Source organism: Lissotriton helveticus, chromosome 7 (assembly GCF_964261635.1).
Source record: "Lissotriton helveticus chromosome 7, aLisHel1.1, whole genome shotgun sequence".
NCBI classification, from domain to species: Eukaryota; Metazoa; Chordata; class Amphibia; order Caudata; family Salamandridae; genus Lissotriton; species Lissotriton helveticus.
The window spans coordinates 135,014,995-135,036,507 of record NC_136068.1 but is presented as its reverse complement, the minus strand read 5'-3'; the positions used below and the strand labels follow the sequence as shown (position 1 = coordinate 135,036,507).

Genomic DNA, 21,513 nt, shown 5'->3' with positions numbered 1-21,513 from the left:
CAATAGTTGTCACATTTGCGGAAGATAAAACTATCTAGAGATGTAGCATAACGACCAGAGCTGCCATATAAGTCACGTAAATACTAAACATGTTGCATTCCAAATGCTATAGGTGTCACATTTGCAAACGTTATAACTATTGGCATTGTAAATGACAAAGCCATCAATATAGCAATTTTAACATCGCAAAAATAAATAAATTATGTCATTTACAAGACCAATAACTACAACTTTTCTAATGCGATACTTATTGCATTGCAATGCCACTCACACACGCAACGCCACTCACACACGCAACGCCACTCACACACGCAACGCCACTCACACACGCAACGCCACTCACACAGCAACGCCACTCACACACGCAACGCCACTCACACACGCAACGCCACTCACACACGCAACGCCACTCACACACGCAACGCCACTCACACACGCCACTCATCCACGCAACGCCACTCATCCACGCAACGCCACTCATCCACGCAACGCCACTCTTCCATTTGCAAAAAGAAAAATGTCTAACTATTCTATTGCGAGACCTATTGCATTTCCAATGCTTGTTGGAATTCCTTGCAGTTGTAGCCTGTGTGCCATTGGGCCTAAAAAGTATTTATGTAATTAATTGACTAATTGATTAATTAAGGAAATGCCCTCCACCACATACCACCCCCCGCCCGCAGCCTGCTGTTTGAATTATAGAGACAATTGAGATTTAGTGGGCCTCTCAAACCGCGGGGACCCGGTGCACTGCACCTGCTGCACCAATGCAAACTAAGCCCCTGGCCAGCAGCAGGCGCCCTCCCCACCCATGCTGCAATCGCCAGTCAGAGTGAGTGTAATCCCTGAATCGGTGTGTGCAATCCCCCGCTGGGCGGCGCTTGGCACAGGCTGCCCGTGATTGCACACAGGATCTCCGCATGTCATCATGGAGGGGGCGGGGCGGACGTCAGCATGCCGCGGTCGGGGCGGCGCGAGGATGTTGCAATCGGGAGCCGGTGCATCATCAGCTGGGCTCTGACTCAGAGCGAGAAGCGAAAGCAGCCAGCATTGAGGGTTAGCTCGGATTTACATCATACCGAGGGGCGGGGCGAGCGGGTGACTGACAGCGAGAGTGGGAGGAGGGACTGTCAGAAAGGGAGGGCGAGTGCCACTCTGCTCTTTCCCTGATCCCTGCTCGCCCGGGTCGGATGCTCCTTGTGCCCACACATCCAGCAACACCTGGGCGACACCTTCCCTGACCCCTCCCTCCCCATCCAGGACCCTCTTGTACCCAGGGTCCCCCTGCAGCACCCAGGAGCAGAGCAAGCCACCCCTGCCCGCATCACCCGGCCCGGAGAGCGCACGGAGCGGACCTCACTTGTGCCAGGGCAGCGCGGATCTCACTATCACTCCAGGGGGCAGTGTGCCAGGGCACCTCTGTCTGTTAGTCTTGGGCTGACCGGGGCACCGTGATTCATCTCCACTGGAGTGGGCATCGAACTGCCCATTACTGCTGCTGGCACATAACACGCTCTTTTTGACTTGGATATAGTGACAACTTGGCACTGGATTTGATCTTTACTGGCCTGGAAATACTTACCACTCTTCTCTTTGCTGGGTCTGGCACCGCGTGGGCACACCAGCAACTCTTCCCTGCCATTGGCAAAGCAACTCCTCTCCCCTGGTCCAGGAACAAAGCAGCTCTTCGTGAGACTGGCATCGCTGGCCTTGGCACAACTACTACGGTTCAACGCTCTTCCCTGACCTGGGCATCGCTGGGTCTGGACAACTACCCTTCCCTGACCAGGGGTAGCAATCACTCTTCATTGGACCGGGCATCAGTGGCTTGGGCACCACTACTACTGGAAATCCAGACTACGCTTACGTGACCTGGGCACAGCAACAACTCTTGGCCGGCTCACGCGCCTTGTGGTGGTCTGAGGACGTGACCAGGTAAGCCTTCCTGTGCTCTGATATAAGCTGAGTAATGTGTATTAATGGTATCAATTCTCCTGGTCAAAGTACTCTGCCTTTACTTTAGGTCAAGCCAGGTTTTATTCTCTGTCTCAATACTCAAGGTGCTCTGGGACAGTTGACATCACCTGCCCCAGGGTCTGGACACTGCCTCCCTCCCTGTCCCTTGAATCAACTCGACAAAAAGTGTGTTGTTTTGTGGTGAATGTGTGATCTGGTCTGGTGGTTAATCAGAGCTGTGGTCATGTGATACATTGACAGGTGGTTTTGTGGTTACCCGATATGTGTTTTAACTAGTGAACTTGGACTTGGTCTAGAAGTTAAATGCCATTTCTGGGTGATGTGGGTTCTTCTTGCGGCGTGTGGGTGATCGAGGCTGTAACCCTGAACTATCAGGGGTCTCCACTGGCCCCATCTGGGTGTGATTTAGTTGTTGAGCTAAAGTGTGTTCTTGTGGTGGTCCTCAAATGTGGTGTCTCTGGTACTTGTATGTGGTCTAGTGGTTAAGTTGAGCTATAGTTATGTTCATATGTATTTAATGGTAATATTGAGTTGTGGTCTTACAGGGATGTTGATATGCGTCTTAATGGTTAAGTTGGTCTAATAGTTTCATTGATATGTGGTCTTGAGCTTAAGTTGTGGTTATGCTGATCTGTTGAGCAGTGAGTACATTGAGATGTGGTTTAGTGGCCAAGCAGTGGTCGCGTAATTATGTTGAACTGGGCTCTAATGACTGAGACGTGGTTTTGTGGTTGAGTTAATTTTCTGAATAAGCTGAGATGTGGGCTACTGGTTAGTGTGGGAAATGATCTCGTAGTTGAGAAGTGGGCTACTGATTTTGTTGGGCTATGTCCATGCGGGATTGTTGACATGTAGCCTAGTGGTTGCTTTGTGGTCTAGTGGTTGAGATGCGGCCTAGTGGTTGCCGTGTGGTCTAGTGGGTGAGATGTGGTCTATTGGTTGCCGTGTGGTCTAGTGGTTGAGATGCTGCCTAGTGGTTGCTGTGTGGTCTAGTGGGTGAGATGCGGCCTAGTGGTTGCCCTGTGGTCTAGTGGGTGAGATGTGGTCTATTGGTTGCCGTGTGGTCTAGTGGTTGAGATGCTGCCTAGTGGTTGCTGTGTGGTCTAGTGGGTGAGATGTGGTCCATTGGTTGCCATGTGGTCTAGTGGTTGAGATGTGGCCTAGTGGTGCCGTGTGGTCTAGTGGTGCTGTGTGGTCTAGTGGTTGAGATGTGGTTGATTGGTTGCTGTGTGGTCTAGTGGTTGAGATGTGGTCTAGTGGTTGCTGTGTGGTCTAGTGGTTGAGATGTGGTCTAGTGGTTGCTGTGTGGTCTGGTGGTTGAGATGTGTTCTGGTGGTTGAGATGTGGTCTAGTGGTTGCTGTGTGGTCTAGTGGTTGCTGTGTGGTTTAGTGTTTCAGATGTGGTCTTGTGGCTGCTATGTGTAGTGGTTGCTGTGTGGTCTAGTGGTTGAGGTTTGGTCTAGTGGTTGCCGTGTGTGGTTGATTGGTTGCTGTGTGGTCTAGTGGTTGAGATGTGGTTTGGTGGTTGCTGTGTGGTCCACTGGTTGCTGTGTGGTCCACTGGTTGCTGTGTGGTCTAGTGGTTCAGATTTGGTCTATTGGCTGCAATGTGTAGTGGTTGCTGTGTGGTCTAGTGGTTGAGATATGGTCCACTCAATGTTTTGAGGGTGATCCGGTGGTTGATCAATGCTTCAGGGTAAGTCATGGTTCGCTTCAGATGTCGTCCGGTGTATGCGATGTGGTGGTCTAGGGGTCCGCTGAGACATGATCTGGTGCTTTACATGTGCTCTAATCAGTATGTTGAGATTTGGCTTAGTAATTACGACGTGGTCCGTCTGTTGAACTGTGGTTTAGTAAATATGTTGCGACGTGATCTGATGGTTGATTTGACAACTGGCCTTATGGATGCAGTGTGGTCTAATTATACAGATGTGGACGAGGGGTTCACTTGAGACGTTTAAATGCCGTTGAGTGATAAAGTTTAGACATGGTGTCCACAGATGCCGATGCGGTCTCATTGTCACTTGAGAGACTTGTAGACCTGGGATCCAATAACGCCTTCTCGCGGGCTCACATTGTGTGATCGGAGGCACATTCCCTCTTAGTTCCTCTGCCCAGGTATCGTTCTCTTAGGGATGCGTTAATGCCATCTCTAGGTGCCATGCGTCCTCCCGGGCGAGTGAGGCTGTAACCCTCCGAGTTACCTTACCTGGCCCCAGCCCCCCAGACTGCTGATGACATTGAACTCTGAAGCCCAGAAAGGGTTAAGGGACGACCCTTCCTCCCCCTCCCCGCCACTTGTCATCCTCCCCCGGGAATACGAAGCCGGAGGATTGCAACATCCGCTGATACTCCGAGGAACAGACGCCTTTCCTCTTCCTCTCCGCGGCAGGAAGGCTCGGCTTCCTCCCGGCTCCCCCCGGCCCCCCAGGGAGGCCTCCTCCGGCTCCAGGAGGGACATCTCTGGCCCCGCCCCCGGGGCAGCGAGAGTGTCTGCCTCTCAGGGGGGTGGGGGTGCCAGACATGGGGCTGATTCAATCACTGCAGACTAGGGCTGTCGCTTCCTGACACAGCCGCACCTGGGGGGCTTTAAAACCCTGTCCCGGGGTCTCCGCTCTCACCTATCCCGCGTCACACCGGCCGGACGGCTCTTCCTCTGAGGACGCAGACCCGACCCGCACCCAGCCGACCCCCGCAGGTAAGGGCTCCCCTTGGTACCTTTAGTTTCACTGCTTTCCAGGTAGTTAGTAAATGTGGTGTAGCGCTGCGTGCGTTTATGCGCTATACAGCAGGAGGCAGGCTTCTAGTTTTTTCCTGGTTGTTGGAGCCTGTGGTGGGGCGCTACATGCATCTAGGCGCTTTACAACAGCAGGCAGGCTTCTCGTTTTATTTCTTGGTTGCTGGTGCCTGTGGTGGGGCGCTACATGCATCTATGCGCTATACAGCAGGAGACAGGCTTCTAGTTTTATTTCCTGGTTGTAAGTACCTGTGGTCGGGCGCTACGTGCGTCTATGCGCTATACAGCAGGATGCAGCCTTCTAGTATTTTTTCCTGGTTGTTGGTACCTTTAGAGGGGCGCTACGTGCCTCTATGCGCTTTACAGCAGAACACAGTTCTCAAGAAGTGTATAGTGCCTCACGCTGGTATACCCCAAGACACTGCGAAGGGCAGTCCGATGCTGGGGTGGGGGGAATGGAAGGTGGGTGGGGGGGTGATAAGTTAACGCCGTTCCAGAAGAGGGGGCTGTGGCTAGTGTGATGGTGTTGAGCTGTGACAGTGTGATGGGTCTGGCACGTCAGGGGTGTATAGTATGCGGTGCGAGGCTGCGAGAGTTCATTCAGCGGGGTTCAGTATGGGTGGAGGGCATAGATGAATGTATAGGGAGGGCGTGCATAGGTGGGGACGTTCGAAATGGATGAGGGACATTCTAGGGGCTGACGGGAAGGGGGGGGGGGGTCTTGTTTTTGGCTTTTTCATGCCTGGTCTGAGCTGACATGTTTCCGCCCTGTAAATAGCGCTCACGCGGCGGAGATGCACCCCTGAAAGACACCAGTCAGAGAGGGGTGTGTTCGTGTGCTGGTGTGAACACCCCTCTAAGCGCTTGTGGGGTTCAGTGCTATAAGCATTGGGCTGATGAGAGCTGTCCCCCTAAGTTTAAACGCTGCCTTGTTGCTATATTCCAAAAGAGCGGAATTTGAGACCTCTGGACAAGAATGTATATTTTAAATAAGAATTTATGATTCGTGTGTTTGATGCCCCCCCTTTAAAAGTCAATGTGGTGTTTGTGGCACGTCACAAGCGTAGGCGCGAATCCAAGCCGTGCAACTTACATTAAGTGAGTGAGATTTCAGAAATCTGAACCCAAATTACTTCACCCTCCATATCTGGGCAGCGCGCTTTAGCGCCCCTGCCCTCCCAGGATAACCTTGATGGTTCACACTTCCCTAAGCCTCGCAAGGACAAAGGTAAAAATTCCAGGGGGATTTACACACGTTGGCAAGAATGTATAGACAGGCCGTTGTGACACAGTGATGCATTCAGCACACTCGCCTCGCAGCTAAACATGGCACTGACACACCACCGAGAGACACACAAAAACCGCAGACCTTAAGAGGGCACCATTCGCCCATTACTCAGGCGCCGTGACACACTGGCACACCCCGGCATGATGCCATCTGCATGAAACGCCAGCCCAGTCATACCTCCACACTCACCTCAGTGCTATATATAGCGCTGCAGTGAGACGGTGACACAGCCCTCCTGAGCACTAGGGCATTACTAGTAATCAATCACCAGCTATAGTGACACGCGCGTGAGTGATAACAGAAGACACGCGGCCCCGCAGGCTTTACGGCTAGAAGCAAGGCTGGCTGGCTTCGGCGCTAGACACCGACACGCCTGCCCTGCTGCTGACCAGGAGCGGGGGGGGGGGGCGGGGGGGGGGGGGATGGAGACACCTCCAGGCTCAACCCAAGAATAAGAGACACACAGACTCACTACTACACACGAGCCAGACAGGCCTCCATGCTGAGCACGAGACACACAGACTCACTACTACACACGAGCCAGACAGGCCTCCATGCTGAGCACGAGACACACAGGCTCACTACTACACACAAGACAGACAGGCCTCCAAGCTGAGCACGAGACACACAGGCCTCACTACTAAACAGAAGACAGACAGGCCTCCAAGCTGAACACGAGACACACAGGCCTCACTACTAAACACAAGACAGACAGGCCTCCAAGCTGAGCACGAGACACACAGGCCTCACTACTAAACACAAGACAGACAGGCCTCCAAGCTGAACACGAGACACACAGGCCTCACTCCTAAACACAAGACAGACAGGCCTCCATGCTGAGCACGACACACACAGGCCTCACTACTAAACACAAGACAGACAGGCCTCCATGCTGAACACGAGACACACAGGCCTCACTACTAAACAAGCCGGACAGGCCTCCAAGCTGAGCACGAGACACACAGGCCTCACTCCTAAACACAAGACAGACAGGCCTCCAAGCTGAGCACGAGACACACAGGCCTCACTACTAAACACAAGACAGACAGGCCTCCATGCTGAGCACGACACACACAGGCCTCACTCCTGAACACAAGACAGACAGGCCTCCTGGCTCAATACGAGACACACAGGCCTCACTCCTAAACACAAGACAGACAGGCCTCCATGCTGAACACGAGACACACAGGCCTCACTACTAAACACAAGACAGACAGGCCTTCTTGCTGAGCACGAGACACACAGGCCTCACTCCTAAACAGAAGACACACAGGCCTCCATGCTGAGCACGAGACACACAGGCCTCACTCCTAAACAGAAGACAGACAGGCCTCCATGCTGAACACGAGACACACAGGCCTCACTACTAGACACAAGACAGACAGGCCTCCATGCTGAACACGAGACACACAGGCCTCACTACTACACACGAGCCAGACAGGCCTCCAAGCTGAACACGAGACACACAGGCCTCACTACTAGACACAAGACAGACAGGCCTCCATGCTGAACACGAGACACACAGGCCTCACTACTAGACACAAGACAGACAGGCCTCCATGCTGAACACGAGACACACAGGCCTCACTACTAAACACAAGCCACACAGGCCTCACTACTACACACAAGACAGACAGGCCTCCATGCTGAGCACGAGACACACAGGCCTCACTACTAAACAGAAGACAGACAGGCCTCCATGCTGAACACGAGACACACAGGCCTCACTACTAAACACAAGACAGACAGGCCTCCATGTTGAACACGAGACACACAGGCCTCACTACTAAACACAAGACAGACAGGCCTCCATGTTGAACACGAGACACACAGGCCTCACTACTAAACACAAGACAGACAGGCCTCCATGCTGAGCACGAGACACACAGGCCTCACTACTAAACACAGGACAGACAGGCCTCCATGTTGAGCACGAGACACACAGGCCTCACTCCTAAACAAGACAGACAGGCCTCCATGCTGAACACGAGACACACAGGTCTCACTCCTAAACACAAGACAGACAGGCCTCCATGCTGAACACGAGACACACAGGCCTCACTACTAGACACGAGACAGACAGGCCTCCATGCTGAACACGAGACACACAGGCCTCACTACTAAACACAAGACAGACAGGCCTCCACGCTGAGCACGAGACACACAGGCCTCACTACTAAACACAAGACAGACAGGCCTCCATGCTCAACACGAGACACACAGGCCTCACTCATAATCACAAGACAGACAGGCCTTCTTGCTGAGCACGAGACACACAGGCCTCACTACTAAATACAAGACAGACAGGCCTCCAAGCTGAACACGAGACACACAGACTCACTACTACACACGAGCCAGACAGGCCTCCAGGCTGAACACGAGACACACAGGCCTCACTACTAAACACAAGACAGACAGGCCTCCATGCTGAACACGAGACACACAGGCCTCACTACTAAACAGAAGACAGACAGGCCTCCATGCTGAACACGAGACACACAGGCCTCACTACTAAACACAAGACAGACAGGCCTCCATGTTGAACACGAGACACACAGGCCTCACTACTACACACAAGACAGACAGGCCTCCATGCTGAACACTAGACACACAGGCCTCACTACTAAACACAAGACAGACAGGCCTCCATGCTGAACACGAGACACACAGGCCTCACTACTAAACAGAAGACAGACAGGCCTCCATGCTGAACACGAGACACACAGGCCTCACTACTAAACACAAGACAGACAGGCCTCCATGCTGAACACGAGACACACAGGCCTCACTACTACACAGAAGACAGACAGGCCTCCATGCTGAGCACGAGACACACAGGCCTCACTACTAAACACAAGACAGACAGGCCTCCATGCTGAACACGAGACACACAGGCCTTACTACTAAACACAAGACAGACAGGCCTCCATGCTGAACACGAGACACACAGGCCTCACTACTAAACACAAGATAGACAGGCCTCCATGCTGAACACGAGACACACAGGCCTCACTACTAGACACGAGACAGACAGGTCTCCATGCTGAACACGAGACACACAGGCCTCACTCCTAAACACAAGACAGACAGGCCTCCAAGCTGAACACGAGACACACAGGCCTCACTCCTAAACACAAGACAGACAGGCCTCCTGGCTCAACACAAGACACACAGGCCTCACTCCTAAACAAGACAGACAGGCCTCCATGCTGAACACGAGACACACAGGCCTCACTACTACACACAAGACAGACAGGCCTCCATGCTGAACACGAGACACACAGGCCTCACTACTAGACACGAGACAGACAGGTCTCCATGCTCAACACGAGACACACAGGCCTCACTCATAAACACAAGACAGACAGGCCTCCATGCTGAACACGAGACAAGCAGGCCTCACTACTACACACAAGACAGACAGGCCTCCATGCTGAACACGAGACACACAGGCCTCACTACTAAACACAAGACAGACAGGCCTTCTTGCTGAGCACGAGACACACAGGCCTCACTACTACACACAAGACAGACAGGCCTCACTACTAAACACAAGACAGACAGGCCTCCATGCTGAACACGAGACACACAGGCCTCACTACTAGACACGAGACAGACAGGCCTCCTGGCTCAACACGAGACACACAGGCCTCACTACTACACACAAGACAGACAGGCCTCCACGCTGAACACGAGACACACAGGCCTCACTACTACACACAAGACAGACAGGCCTCCATGCTGAACACGAGACACACAGGCCTCACTACTAGACACGAGACAGACAGGCCTCCTGGCTCAACACGAGACACACAGGCCTCACTACTACACACAAGACAGACAGGCCTCCACGCTGAACACGAGACACACACGCCTCACTCATAATCACAAGACAGACAGGCCTTCTTGCTGAGCACGAGACACACAGGCCTCACTCATAATCACAAGACAGACAGGCCTTCTTGCTGAGCACGAGACACACAGGCCTCACTACTACACACAAGACAGACAGGCCTCCATGCTGAACACGAGACACACAGGCCTCACTACTAAACACAAGACAGACAGGCCTCCATGCTCAACACGAGACACACAGGCCTCACTCATAATCACAAGACAGACAGGCCTCCATGCTGAACACGAGACACACAGGCCTCACCACTAAATACAAGACAGACAGGCCTCCACGCTGAACACGAGACACACAGGCCAACCTACTAAACACAAGACAGACAGGCCTCCAAGCTGAGCACGAGACACACAGGCCTCACTACTAAACACAAGACAGACAGGCCTCCATGCTGAACACGAGACACACAGGCCTCACTACTACACACAAGACAGACAGGCCTCCACGCTGAACACTAGACACACAGGCCTCACTACTAAACACAAGACAGACAGGCCTCCACGCTGAACACGAGACACACAGGCCTCACTACTAAACACAAGACAGACAGGCCTCCATCCTGAACACGAGACACACAGGCCTCACTACTAAACACAAGACAGACAGGCCTCCATCCTGAACACGAGACACACAGGCCTCACAACTACACACAAGACAGACAGGCCTCCAAGCTGAACACGAGACACACAGGCCTCACTACTAAACACAAGACAGACAGGCCTCCATGCTGAACACGAGACACACAGGCCTCACTACTACACACAAGACAGACAGGCCTCCACGCTGAACACTAGACACACAGGCCTCACTACTAAACACAAGACAGACAGGCCTCCATGCTCAACACGAGACACACAGGCCTCACTCATAATCACAAGACAGACAGGCCTTCTTGCTGAGCACGAGACACACAGGCCTCACTACTAAATACAAGACAGACAGGCCTCCAAGCTGAGCACGAGACACACAGGCCTCACTACTAAACACAAGACAGACAGGCCTCCAGGCTGAACACGAGACACACAGGCCTCACTACTAAACACAAGACAGACAGGCCTCCATGCTGAACACGAGACACACAGGCCTCACTACTACACACAAGACAGACAGGCCTCCACGCTGAACACGAGACACACAGGCCAACCTACTAAACACAAGACAGACAGGCCTCCACGCTGAGCACGAGACACACAGGCCAACATACTAAACACAAGACAGACAGGCCTCCATGCTGAACACGAGGCACACAGGCCTCACTACTAAACACAAGACAGACAGGCCTCCATGCTGAACACGAGACACACAGGCCTCACTACTAAACACAGGACAGACAGGCCTCCATGCTGAACACGACACACACAGGCCTCACTACTAAACACAAGACAGACCGGTCTCCATGCTGAACACGAGACACACAGGCCTCACTACTACACACAAGACAGACAGGCCTCCATGCTGAACACGAGACACACAGGCCTCACTACTAAACACAAGACAGACAGGCCTCCATGCTCAACACGAGACACACAGGCCTCACTCATAATCACAAGACAGACAGGCCTTCTTGCTGAGCACGAGACACACAGGCCTCACTACTAAATACAAGACAGACAGGCTTCCAAGCTGAGCACGAGACACACAGGCCTCACTACTAAACACAAGACAGACAGGCCTCCAGGCTGAACACGAGACACACAGGCCTCACTACTAACCACAAGACAGACAGGCCTCCATGCTGAACACGAGACACACAGGCCTCACTACTACACACAAGACAGACAGGCCTCCACGCTGAACACGAGACACACAGGCCTCACTACTAAACACAGGACAGACAGGCCTCCATGCTGAGCACGAGACACACAGGCCTCACTACTAAACACAAGACAGACAGGCCTCCATGCTGAACACGACACACACAGGCCTCACTACTAAACACAAGACAGACAGGCCTCCAAGCTGAACACGAGACACACAGACTCACTACTACACACGAGCCAGACAGGCCTCCAGGCTGAACACGAGACACACAGGCCTCACTACTAAACACAAGACAGACAGGCCTCCATGCTGAACACGAGACACACAGGCCTCACTACAAAACAGAAGACAGACAGGCCTCCATGCTGAACACGAGACACACAGGCCTCACTACTAAACACAAGACAGACAGGCCTCCATGTTGAACACGAGACACACAGGCCTCACTACTACACACAAGACAGACAGGCCTCCATGCTGAACACTAGACACACAGGCCTCACTACTAAACACAAGACAGACAGGCCTCCATGCTGAACACGAGACACACAGGCCTCACTACTAAACAGAAGACAGACAGGCCTCCATGCTGAACACGAGACACACAGGCCTCACTACTAAACACAAGACAGACAGGCCTCCATGTTGAACACGAGACACACAGGCCTCACTACTACACACAAGACAGACAGGCCTCCATGCTGAACACTAGACACACAGGCCTCACTACTAAACACAAGACAGACAGGCCTCCATGCTGAGCACGAGACACACAGGCCTCACTACTACACACAAGACAGACAGGCCTCCACGCTGAACACGAGACACACAGGCCTCACTACTACACAGAAGACAGACAGGCCTCCATGCTGAACACGAGACACACAGGCCTCACTACTACACACAAGACAGACAGGCCTCCACGCTGAACACGAGACACACAGGCCTCACTACTACACAGAAGACAGACAGGCCTCCATGCTGAACACGAGACACACAGGCCTCACTACTACACAGAAGACAGACAGGCCTCCATGCTGAGCACGAGACACACAGGCCTCACTACTAAACACAAGACAGACAGGCCTCCATGCTGAACACGAGACACACAGGCCTCACTACTAAACACAAGACAGACAGGCCTCCATGCTGAACACGAGACACAGAGGCCTCACTACTAAACACAAGACAGACAGGCCTCCATGCTGAACACGAGACACACAGGCCTCACTACTAGACACGAGACAGACAGGTCTCCATGCTCAACACAAGACACACAGGCCTCACTCCTAAACAAGACAGACAGGCCTCCATGCTGAACACGAGACACACAGGCCTCACTACTACACACAAGACAGACAGGCCTCCATGCTGAACACGAGACACACAGGCCTCACTACTAGACACGAGACAGACAGGTCTCCATGCTCAACACGAGACACACAGGCCTCACTCATAAACACAAGACAGACAGGCCTCCATGCTGAACACGAGACACACAGGCCTCACTACTACACACAAGACAGACAGGCCTCCATGCTGAACACGAGACACACAGGCCTCACTACTAAACACAAGACAGACAGGCCTTCTTGCTGAGCACGAGACACACAGGCCTCACTACTACACACAAGACAGACAGGCCTCACTACTAAACACAAGACAGACAGGCCTCCATGCTGAACACGAGACACACAGGCCTCACTACTAGACACGAGACAGACAGGCCTCCTGGCTCAACACAAGACACACAGGCCTCACTACTACACACAAGACAGACAGGCCTCCATGCTGAACACGAGACACACACGCCTCACTCATAATCACAAGACAGACAGGCCTTCTTGCTGAGCACGAGACACACAGGCCTCACTCATAATCACAAGACAGACAGGCCTTCTTGCTGAGCACGAGACACACAGACCTCACTACTACACACAAGACAGACAGGCCTCCATGCTGAACACGAGACACACAGGCCTCACTACTAAACACAAGACAGACAGGCCTCCATGCTCAACACGAGACACACAGGCCTCACTCATAATCACAAGACAGACAGGCCTCCATGCTGAACACGAGACACACAGGCCTCACCACTAAATACAAGACAGACAGGCCTCCAAGCTGAGCACGAGACACACAGGCCTCACTACTAAACACAAGACAGACAGGCCTCCATGCTGAACACGAGACACACAGGCCTCACTACTACACACAAGACAGACAGGCCTCCACGCTGAACACTAGACACACAGGCCTCACTACTAAACACAAGACAGACAGGCCTCCACGCTGAACACGAGACACACAGGCCTCACTACTAAACACAAGACAGACAGGCCTCCATCCTGAACACGAGACACACAGGCCTCACTACTAAACACAAGACAGACAGGCCTCCATCCTGAACACGAGACACACAGGCCTCACTACTACACACAAGACAGACAGGCCTCCAAGCTGAACACGAGACACACAGGCCTCACTACTAAACACAAGACAGACAGGCCTCCATGCTGAACACGAGACACACAGGCCTCACTACTACACCCAAGACAGACAGGCCTCCACGCTGAACACTAGACACACAGGCCTCACTACTAAACACAAGACAGACAGGCCTCCATGCTCAACACGAGACACACAGGCCTCACTCATAATCACAAGACAGACAGGCCTTCTTGCTGAGCACGAGACACACAGGCCTCACTACTAAATACAAGACAGACAGGCCTCCAAGCTGAGCACGAGACACACAGGCCTCACTACTAAACACAAGACAGACAGGCCTCCAGGCTGAACACGAGACACACAGGCCTCACTACTAAACACAAGACAGACAGGCCTCCATGCTGAACACGAGACACACAGGCCTCACTACTACACACAAGACAGACAGGCCTCCACGCTGAACACGAGACACACAGGCCAACCTACTAAACACAAGACAGACAGGCCTCCACGCTGAGCACGAGACACACAGGCCAACATACTAAACACAAGACAGACAGGCCTCCATGCTGAACACGAGGCACACAGGCCTCACTACTAAACACAAGACAGACAGGCCTCCATGCTGAACACGAGACACACAGGCCTCACTACTAAACACAGGACAGACAGGCCTCCATGCTGAACACGACACACACAGGCCTCACTACTAAACACAAGACAGACCGGTCTCCATGCTGAACACGAGACACACAGGCCTCACTACTACACACAAGACAGACAGGCCTCCATGCTGAACACGAGACACACAGGCCTCACTACTAAACACAAGACAGACAGGCCTCCATGCTCAACACGAGACACACAGGCCTCACTCATAATCACAAGACAGACAGGCCTTCTTGCTGAGCACGAGACACACAGGCCTCACTACTAAATACAAGACAGACAGGCTTCCAAGCTGAGCACGAGACACACAGGCCTCACTACTAAACACAAGACAGACAGGCCTCCAGGCTGAACACGAGACACACAGGCCTCACTACTAACCACAAGACAGACAGGCCTCCATGCTGAACACGAGACACACAGGCCTCACTACTACACACAAGACAGACAGGCCTCCACGCTGAACACGAGACACACAGGCCTCACTACTAAACACAGGACAGACAGGCCTCCATGCTGAACACGACACACACAGGCCTCACTACTAAACACAAGACAGACAGGCCTCCAAGCTGAACACGAGACACACAGACTCACTACTACACACGAGCCAGACAGGCCTCCAGGCTGAACACGAGACACACAGGCCTCACTACTAAACACAAGACAGACAGGCCTCCATGCTGAACACGAGACACACAGGCCTCACTACTAAACAGAAGACAGACAGGCCTCCATGCTGAACACGAGACACACAGGCCTCACTACTAAACACAAGACAGACAGGCCTCCATGTTGAACACGAGACACACAGGCCTCACTACTACACACAAGACAGACAGGCCTCCATGCTGAACACTAGACACACAGGCCTCACTACTAAACACAAGACAGACAGGCCTCCATGCTGAACACGAGACACACAGGCCTCACTACTAAACAGAAGACAGACAGGCCTCCATGCTGAACACGAGACACACAGGCCTCACTACTAAACACAAGACAGACAGGCCTCCATGTTGAACACGAGACACACAGGCCTCACTACTACACACAAGACAGACAGGCCTCCATGCTGAACACTAGACACACAGGCCTCACTACTAAACACAAGACAGACAGGCCTCCACGCTGAACACGAGACACACAGGCCTCACTACTACACAGAAGACAGACAGGCCTCCATGCTGAACACGAGACACACAGGCCTCACTACTACACAGAAGACAGACAGGCCTCCATGCTGAGCACGAGACACACAGGCCTCACTACTAAACACAAGACAGACAGGCCTCCATGCTGAACACGAGACACACAGGCCTCACTACTAAACACAAGACAGACAGGCCTCCATGCTGAACACGAGACACACAGGCCTCACTACTAAACACAAGACAGACAGGCCTCCATGCTGAACACTAGACACACAGGCCTCACTACTAGACACGAGACAGACAGGTCTCCATGCTCAACACAAGACACACAGGCCTCACTCCTAAACAAGACAGACAGGCCTCCATGCTGAACACGAGACACACAGGCCTCACTACTACACACAAGACAGACAGGCCTCCATGCTGAACACGAGACACACAGGCCTCACTACTAGACACGAGACAGACAGGTCTCCATGCTCAACACGAGACACACAGGCCTCACTCATAAACACAAGACAGACAGGCCTCCATGCTGAACACGAGACACACAGGCCTCACTACTACACACAAGACAGACAGGCCTCCATGCTGAACACGAGACACACAGGCCTCACTACTAAACACAAGACAGACAGGCCTTCTTGCTGAGCACGAGACACACAGGCCTCACTACTACACACAAGACAGACAGGCCTCACTACTAAACACAAGACAGACAGGCCTCCATGCTGAACATGAGACACACAGGCCTCACTACTAGACACGAGACAGACAGGCCTCCTGGCTCAACACGAGACACACAGGCCTCACTACTACACACAAGACAGACAGGCCTCCATGCTGAACACGAGACACACACGCCTCACTCATAATCACAAGACAGACAGGCCTTCTTGCTGAGCACGAGACACACAGGCCTCACTCATAATCACAAGACAGACAGGCCTTCTTGCTGAGCACGAGACACACAGACCTCACTACTACACACAAGACAGACAGGCCTCCATGCTGAACACGAGACACACAGGCCTCACTACTAAACACAAGACAGACAGGCCTCCATGCTCAACACGAGACACACAGGCCTCACTCATAATCACAAGACAGACAGGCCTCCATGCTGAACACGAGACACACAGGCCTCACCACTAAATACAAGACAGACAGGCCTCCAAGCTGAGCACGAGACACACAGGCCTCACTACTAAACACAAGACAGACAGGCCTCCATGCTGAACACGAGACACACAGGCCTCACTACTACACACAAGACAGACAGGCCTCCACGCTGAACACTAGACACACAGGCCTCACTACTAAACACAAGACAGACAGGCCTCCACGCTGAACACGAGACACACAGGCCTCACTACTAAACACAAGACAGACAGGCCTCCATCCTGAACACGAGACACACAGGCCTCACTACTAAACACAAGACAGACAGGCCTCCATCCTGAACACGAGACACACAGGCCTCACTACTACACACAAGACAGACAGGCCTCCAAGCTGAACACGAGACACACAGGCCTCACTACTAAACACAAGACAGACAGGCCTCCATGCTGAACACGAGACACACAGGCCTCACTACTACACACAAGACAGACAGGCCTCCACGCTGAACACTAGACACACAGGCCTCACTACTAAACACAAGACAGACAGGCCTCCATGCTCAACACGAGACACACAGGCCTCACTCATAATCACAAGACAGACAGGCCTTCTTGCTGAGCACGAGACACACAGGCCTCACTACTAAATACAAGACAGACAGGCCTCCAAGCTGAGCACGAGACACACAGGCCTCACTACTAAACACAAGACAGACAGGCCTCCAGGCTGAACACGAGACACACAGGCCTCACTACTAAACACAAGACAGACAGGCCTCCATGCTGAACACGAGACACACAGGCCTCACTACTACACACAAGACAGACAGGCCTCCACGCTGAACACGAGACACACAGGCCAACCTACTAAACACAAGACAGACAGGCCTCCACGCTGAGCACGAGACACACAGGCCAACATACTAAACACAAGACAGACAGGCCTCCATGCTGAACACGAGGCACACAGGCCTCACTACTAAACACAAGACAGACAGGTCTCCATGCTGAACACGAGACACACAGGCCTCACTACTACACACAAGACAGACAGGCCTCCACGCTGAACACGAGACACACAGGCCAACCTACTAAACACAAGACAGACAGGCCTCCACGCTGAGCACGAGACACACAGGCCAACATACTAAACACAAGACAGACAGGCCTCCATGCTGAACACGAGGCACACAGGCCTCACTACTAAACACAGGACAGACAGGCCTCCATGCTGAACACGAGACACACAGGCCTCACTACTAAACACAAGACAGACCGGTCTCCATGCTGAACACGAGACACACAGGCCTCACTACTACACACAAGACAGACAGGCCTCCATGCTCAACACGAGACACACAGGCCTCACTACTAAACACAAGACAGACAGGCCTCCATGCTCAACACGAGACACACAGGCCTCACTCATAATCACAAGACAGACAGGCCTTCTTGTTGAGCACGAGACACACAGGCCTCACTACTAAATACAAGACAGACAGGCTTCCAAGCTGAGCACGAGACACACAGGCCTCACTACTAAACACAAGACAGACAGACTCCAGGCTGAACACGAGACACACAGGCCTCACTACTAACCACAAGACAGACAGGCCTCCATGCTGAACACGAGACACACAGGCCTCACTACTACACACAAGACAGACAGGCCTCCACGCTGAACACGAGACACACAGGCCTCACTACTAAACACAGGACAGACAGGCCTCCATGCTGAACACGACACACACAGGCCTCACTACTAAACACAAGACAGACAGGCCTCCATGCTGAGCACGAGACACACAGGCCTCACTACTAAACACAAGACAGACAGGCCTCCATGCTGAACACGAGACACACAGGCCTCACTACTAAACACAAGACAGACAGGCCTCCAAGCTGAGCACGAGACACACAGGCCTCACTACTAAACACAAGACAGACAGGCCTCCATGCTCAACACGAGACACACAGGCCTCACTACTAAACACAAGACAGACAGGCCTCCATGCTGAGCACGAGACACACAGGCCTCACTACTAAACACAAGACAGACAGGCCTCCAAGCTGAGCACGAGACACACAGGCCTCACTCCTAAACACAGGACAGACAGGCCTCCATGCTGAACACGAGACACACAGGCCTCACTACTAAACACAAGACAGACAGGCCTCCAAGCTGAACACGAGACACACACGCCTCACTACTAAACACAAGACAGACAGGCCTCCATGCTGAACACGAGACACACAGGCCTCACTACTAAACACAAGACAGACAGGCCTCCATGCTGAACACGAGACACACAGGCCTCACTACTAAACACAAGACAGACAGGCCTCCACGCTGAACACGAGACACACAGGCCTCACTACTACACACAAGACAGACAGGCCTCCTTGCTGAACACGAAATACACAGGCCTCACTCCTAAACAGAAGATAGACAGGCCTCCTGGCTCAACACGAGACACACAGGCCTCACTACTAAACACAAGACAGACAGGCCTCCATGCTGAGCACCACACACACAGGCCTCACTACTAAACACAAGACAGACAGGCCTCCATGCTGAACACGAGACACACAGGCCTCACTACTAAACAAGCCGGACAGGCCTCCAAGCTGAGCACGAGACACACAGGCCTCACTCCTAAACACAAGACAGACAGGCTTCCTGGCTCAACACGAGACACACAGGCCTCACTACTAAACACAAGACAGACAGGCCTCCATGCTGAGCACGAGACACACAGGCCGCACTACTACACACAAGACACACAGGCCTCCACGCTGAACACGAGACACACAGGCCTCACTACTAAACACAAGACAGACAGGCCTCCATGCTGAACACGAGACACACAGGCCTCACTACTACACACAAGACAGACAGGCCTCCACGCTGAACACGAGACACACAGGCCTCACTACTAAACACAGGACAGACAGGCCTCCATGCTGAACACGACACACACAGGCATCACTACTAAACACAAGACAGACAGGCCTCCATGCTGAACACGAGGCACACAGGCCTCACTACTACACACAAGACAGACAGGCCTCCACGCTGAACACGAGACACACAGGCCTCACTACTAAACACAAGACAGACAGGCATCCTGGCTCAATACGAGACACACAGGCCTCACTCCTAAACACAGGACAGACAGGCCTCCTGGCTGAACACGAGACACACAGGCCTCACTACTAAACACAAGACAGACAGGCCTCCATGCTGAACACGAGACACACAGGCCTCACTACTACACAGAAGACAGACAGGCCTCCATGCTGAACACGAGACACACAGGCCTCACTCCTAAACAAGACAGACAGGCCTCCATGCTGAGCACGAGACACACAGGCCTCACTACTAAACACAAGACAGACAGGCCTCCAAGCTGAGCACGAGACACACAGGCCTCACTACTAAACACAAGACAGACAGGCCTCCATGCTGAGCACGAGACACACAGGCCTCACTACTAAACACAAGACAGACAGGCCTCCAAGCTGAGCACGAGACACACAGGCCTCACTACTACACACAAGACAGACAGGCCTCACTACTAAACACAAGACAGACAGGCCTCCTTGCTGAACACGAGACACACAGGCCTCACTACTAAACACAAGACAGACAGGCCTCCATGTTGAACACGAGACACACAGGCCTCACTACTAAACACAGGACAGACAGGCCTCCTGGCTCAACACGAGACACACAGGCCTCACTACTAAACACAGGACAGACAGGCCTCCATCCTGAACACGAGACACACAGGCCTCACTACTAAACACAGGACAGACAGGCCTCCTGGCTCAACACGAGACACACAGGCCTCACTACTAAACACAGGACAGACAGGCCTCCATGCTGAACACGAGACACACAGGCCTCACCACTAAACACAAGACAGACAGGCCTCCACGCTGAACACGAGACACACAGGCCTCACTACTACACACAAGACAGACAGGCCTCCATGCTGAACACGAGACACACAGGCCTCACTCCTAAACAAGACAGACAGGCCTCCATCCTGAACACGAGACACACAGGCTCACCTTACTACTAAACATGAGACGAGCAGGTTTCACTGATAAACAGTAGACATACACGCCTCATTACCCACAACAAGACTACACATACGTATCTAGTGTTATGTCATGTGGAAGGATTACATCTGATCCGACTCGTCGTCTCTGTGCAGTGAGTCCCTCCAGGCTTGTCCTCAGTCTCCCTCTCTGTGCAGTGAGTCCCTCCAGGCGTGTCCTCAGTCTCCCTCTGTGTGCAGTGAGTCCCTCCAGGCTTGTCCTCGGTCTCCCTCTGTGTGCAGTGAGTCCCTCCAGGCTTGTCCTCAAGTCTCCCTCTGTGTGCAGTGAGTCCCTCCAGGCTTGTCCTCATTCTCCCGCTGTGTGCAGTGAGTC

At 52.9% G+C, this 21,513-nt stretch overlaps 1 protein-coding gene across 1 annotated transcript in view; it reads left to right on the top strand.

Moving 5' to 3' along the window:
• The first annotated feature begins 1,159 nt into the window (after positions 1-1,159).
• The window catches only part of TRIB3 (tribbles pseudokinase 3), a 29,748-nt gene continuing 9,394 nt past the window's right edge, over positions 1,160-21,513 (top strand). Inside the window, exon 1 of the mRNA XM_078651730.1 lies at positions 1,160-1,935. The gene's annotated coding sequence lies outside the window, so the exon portion shown is untranslated. The remainder of the gene's footprint in view (positions 1,936-21,513) is intronic.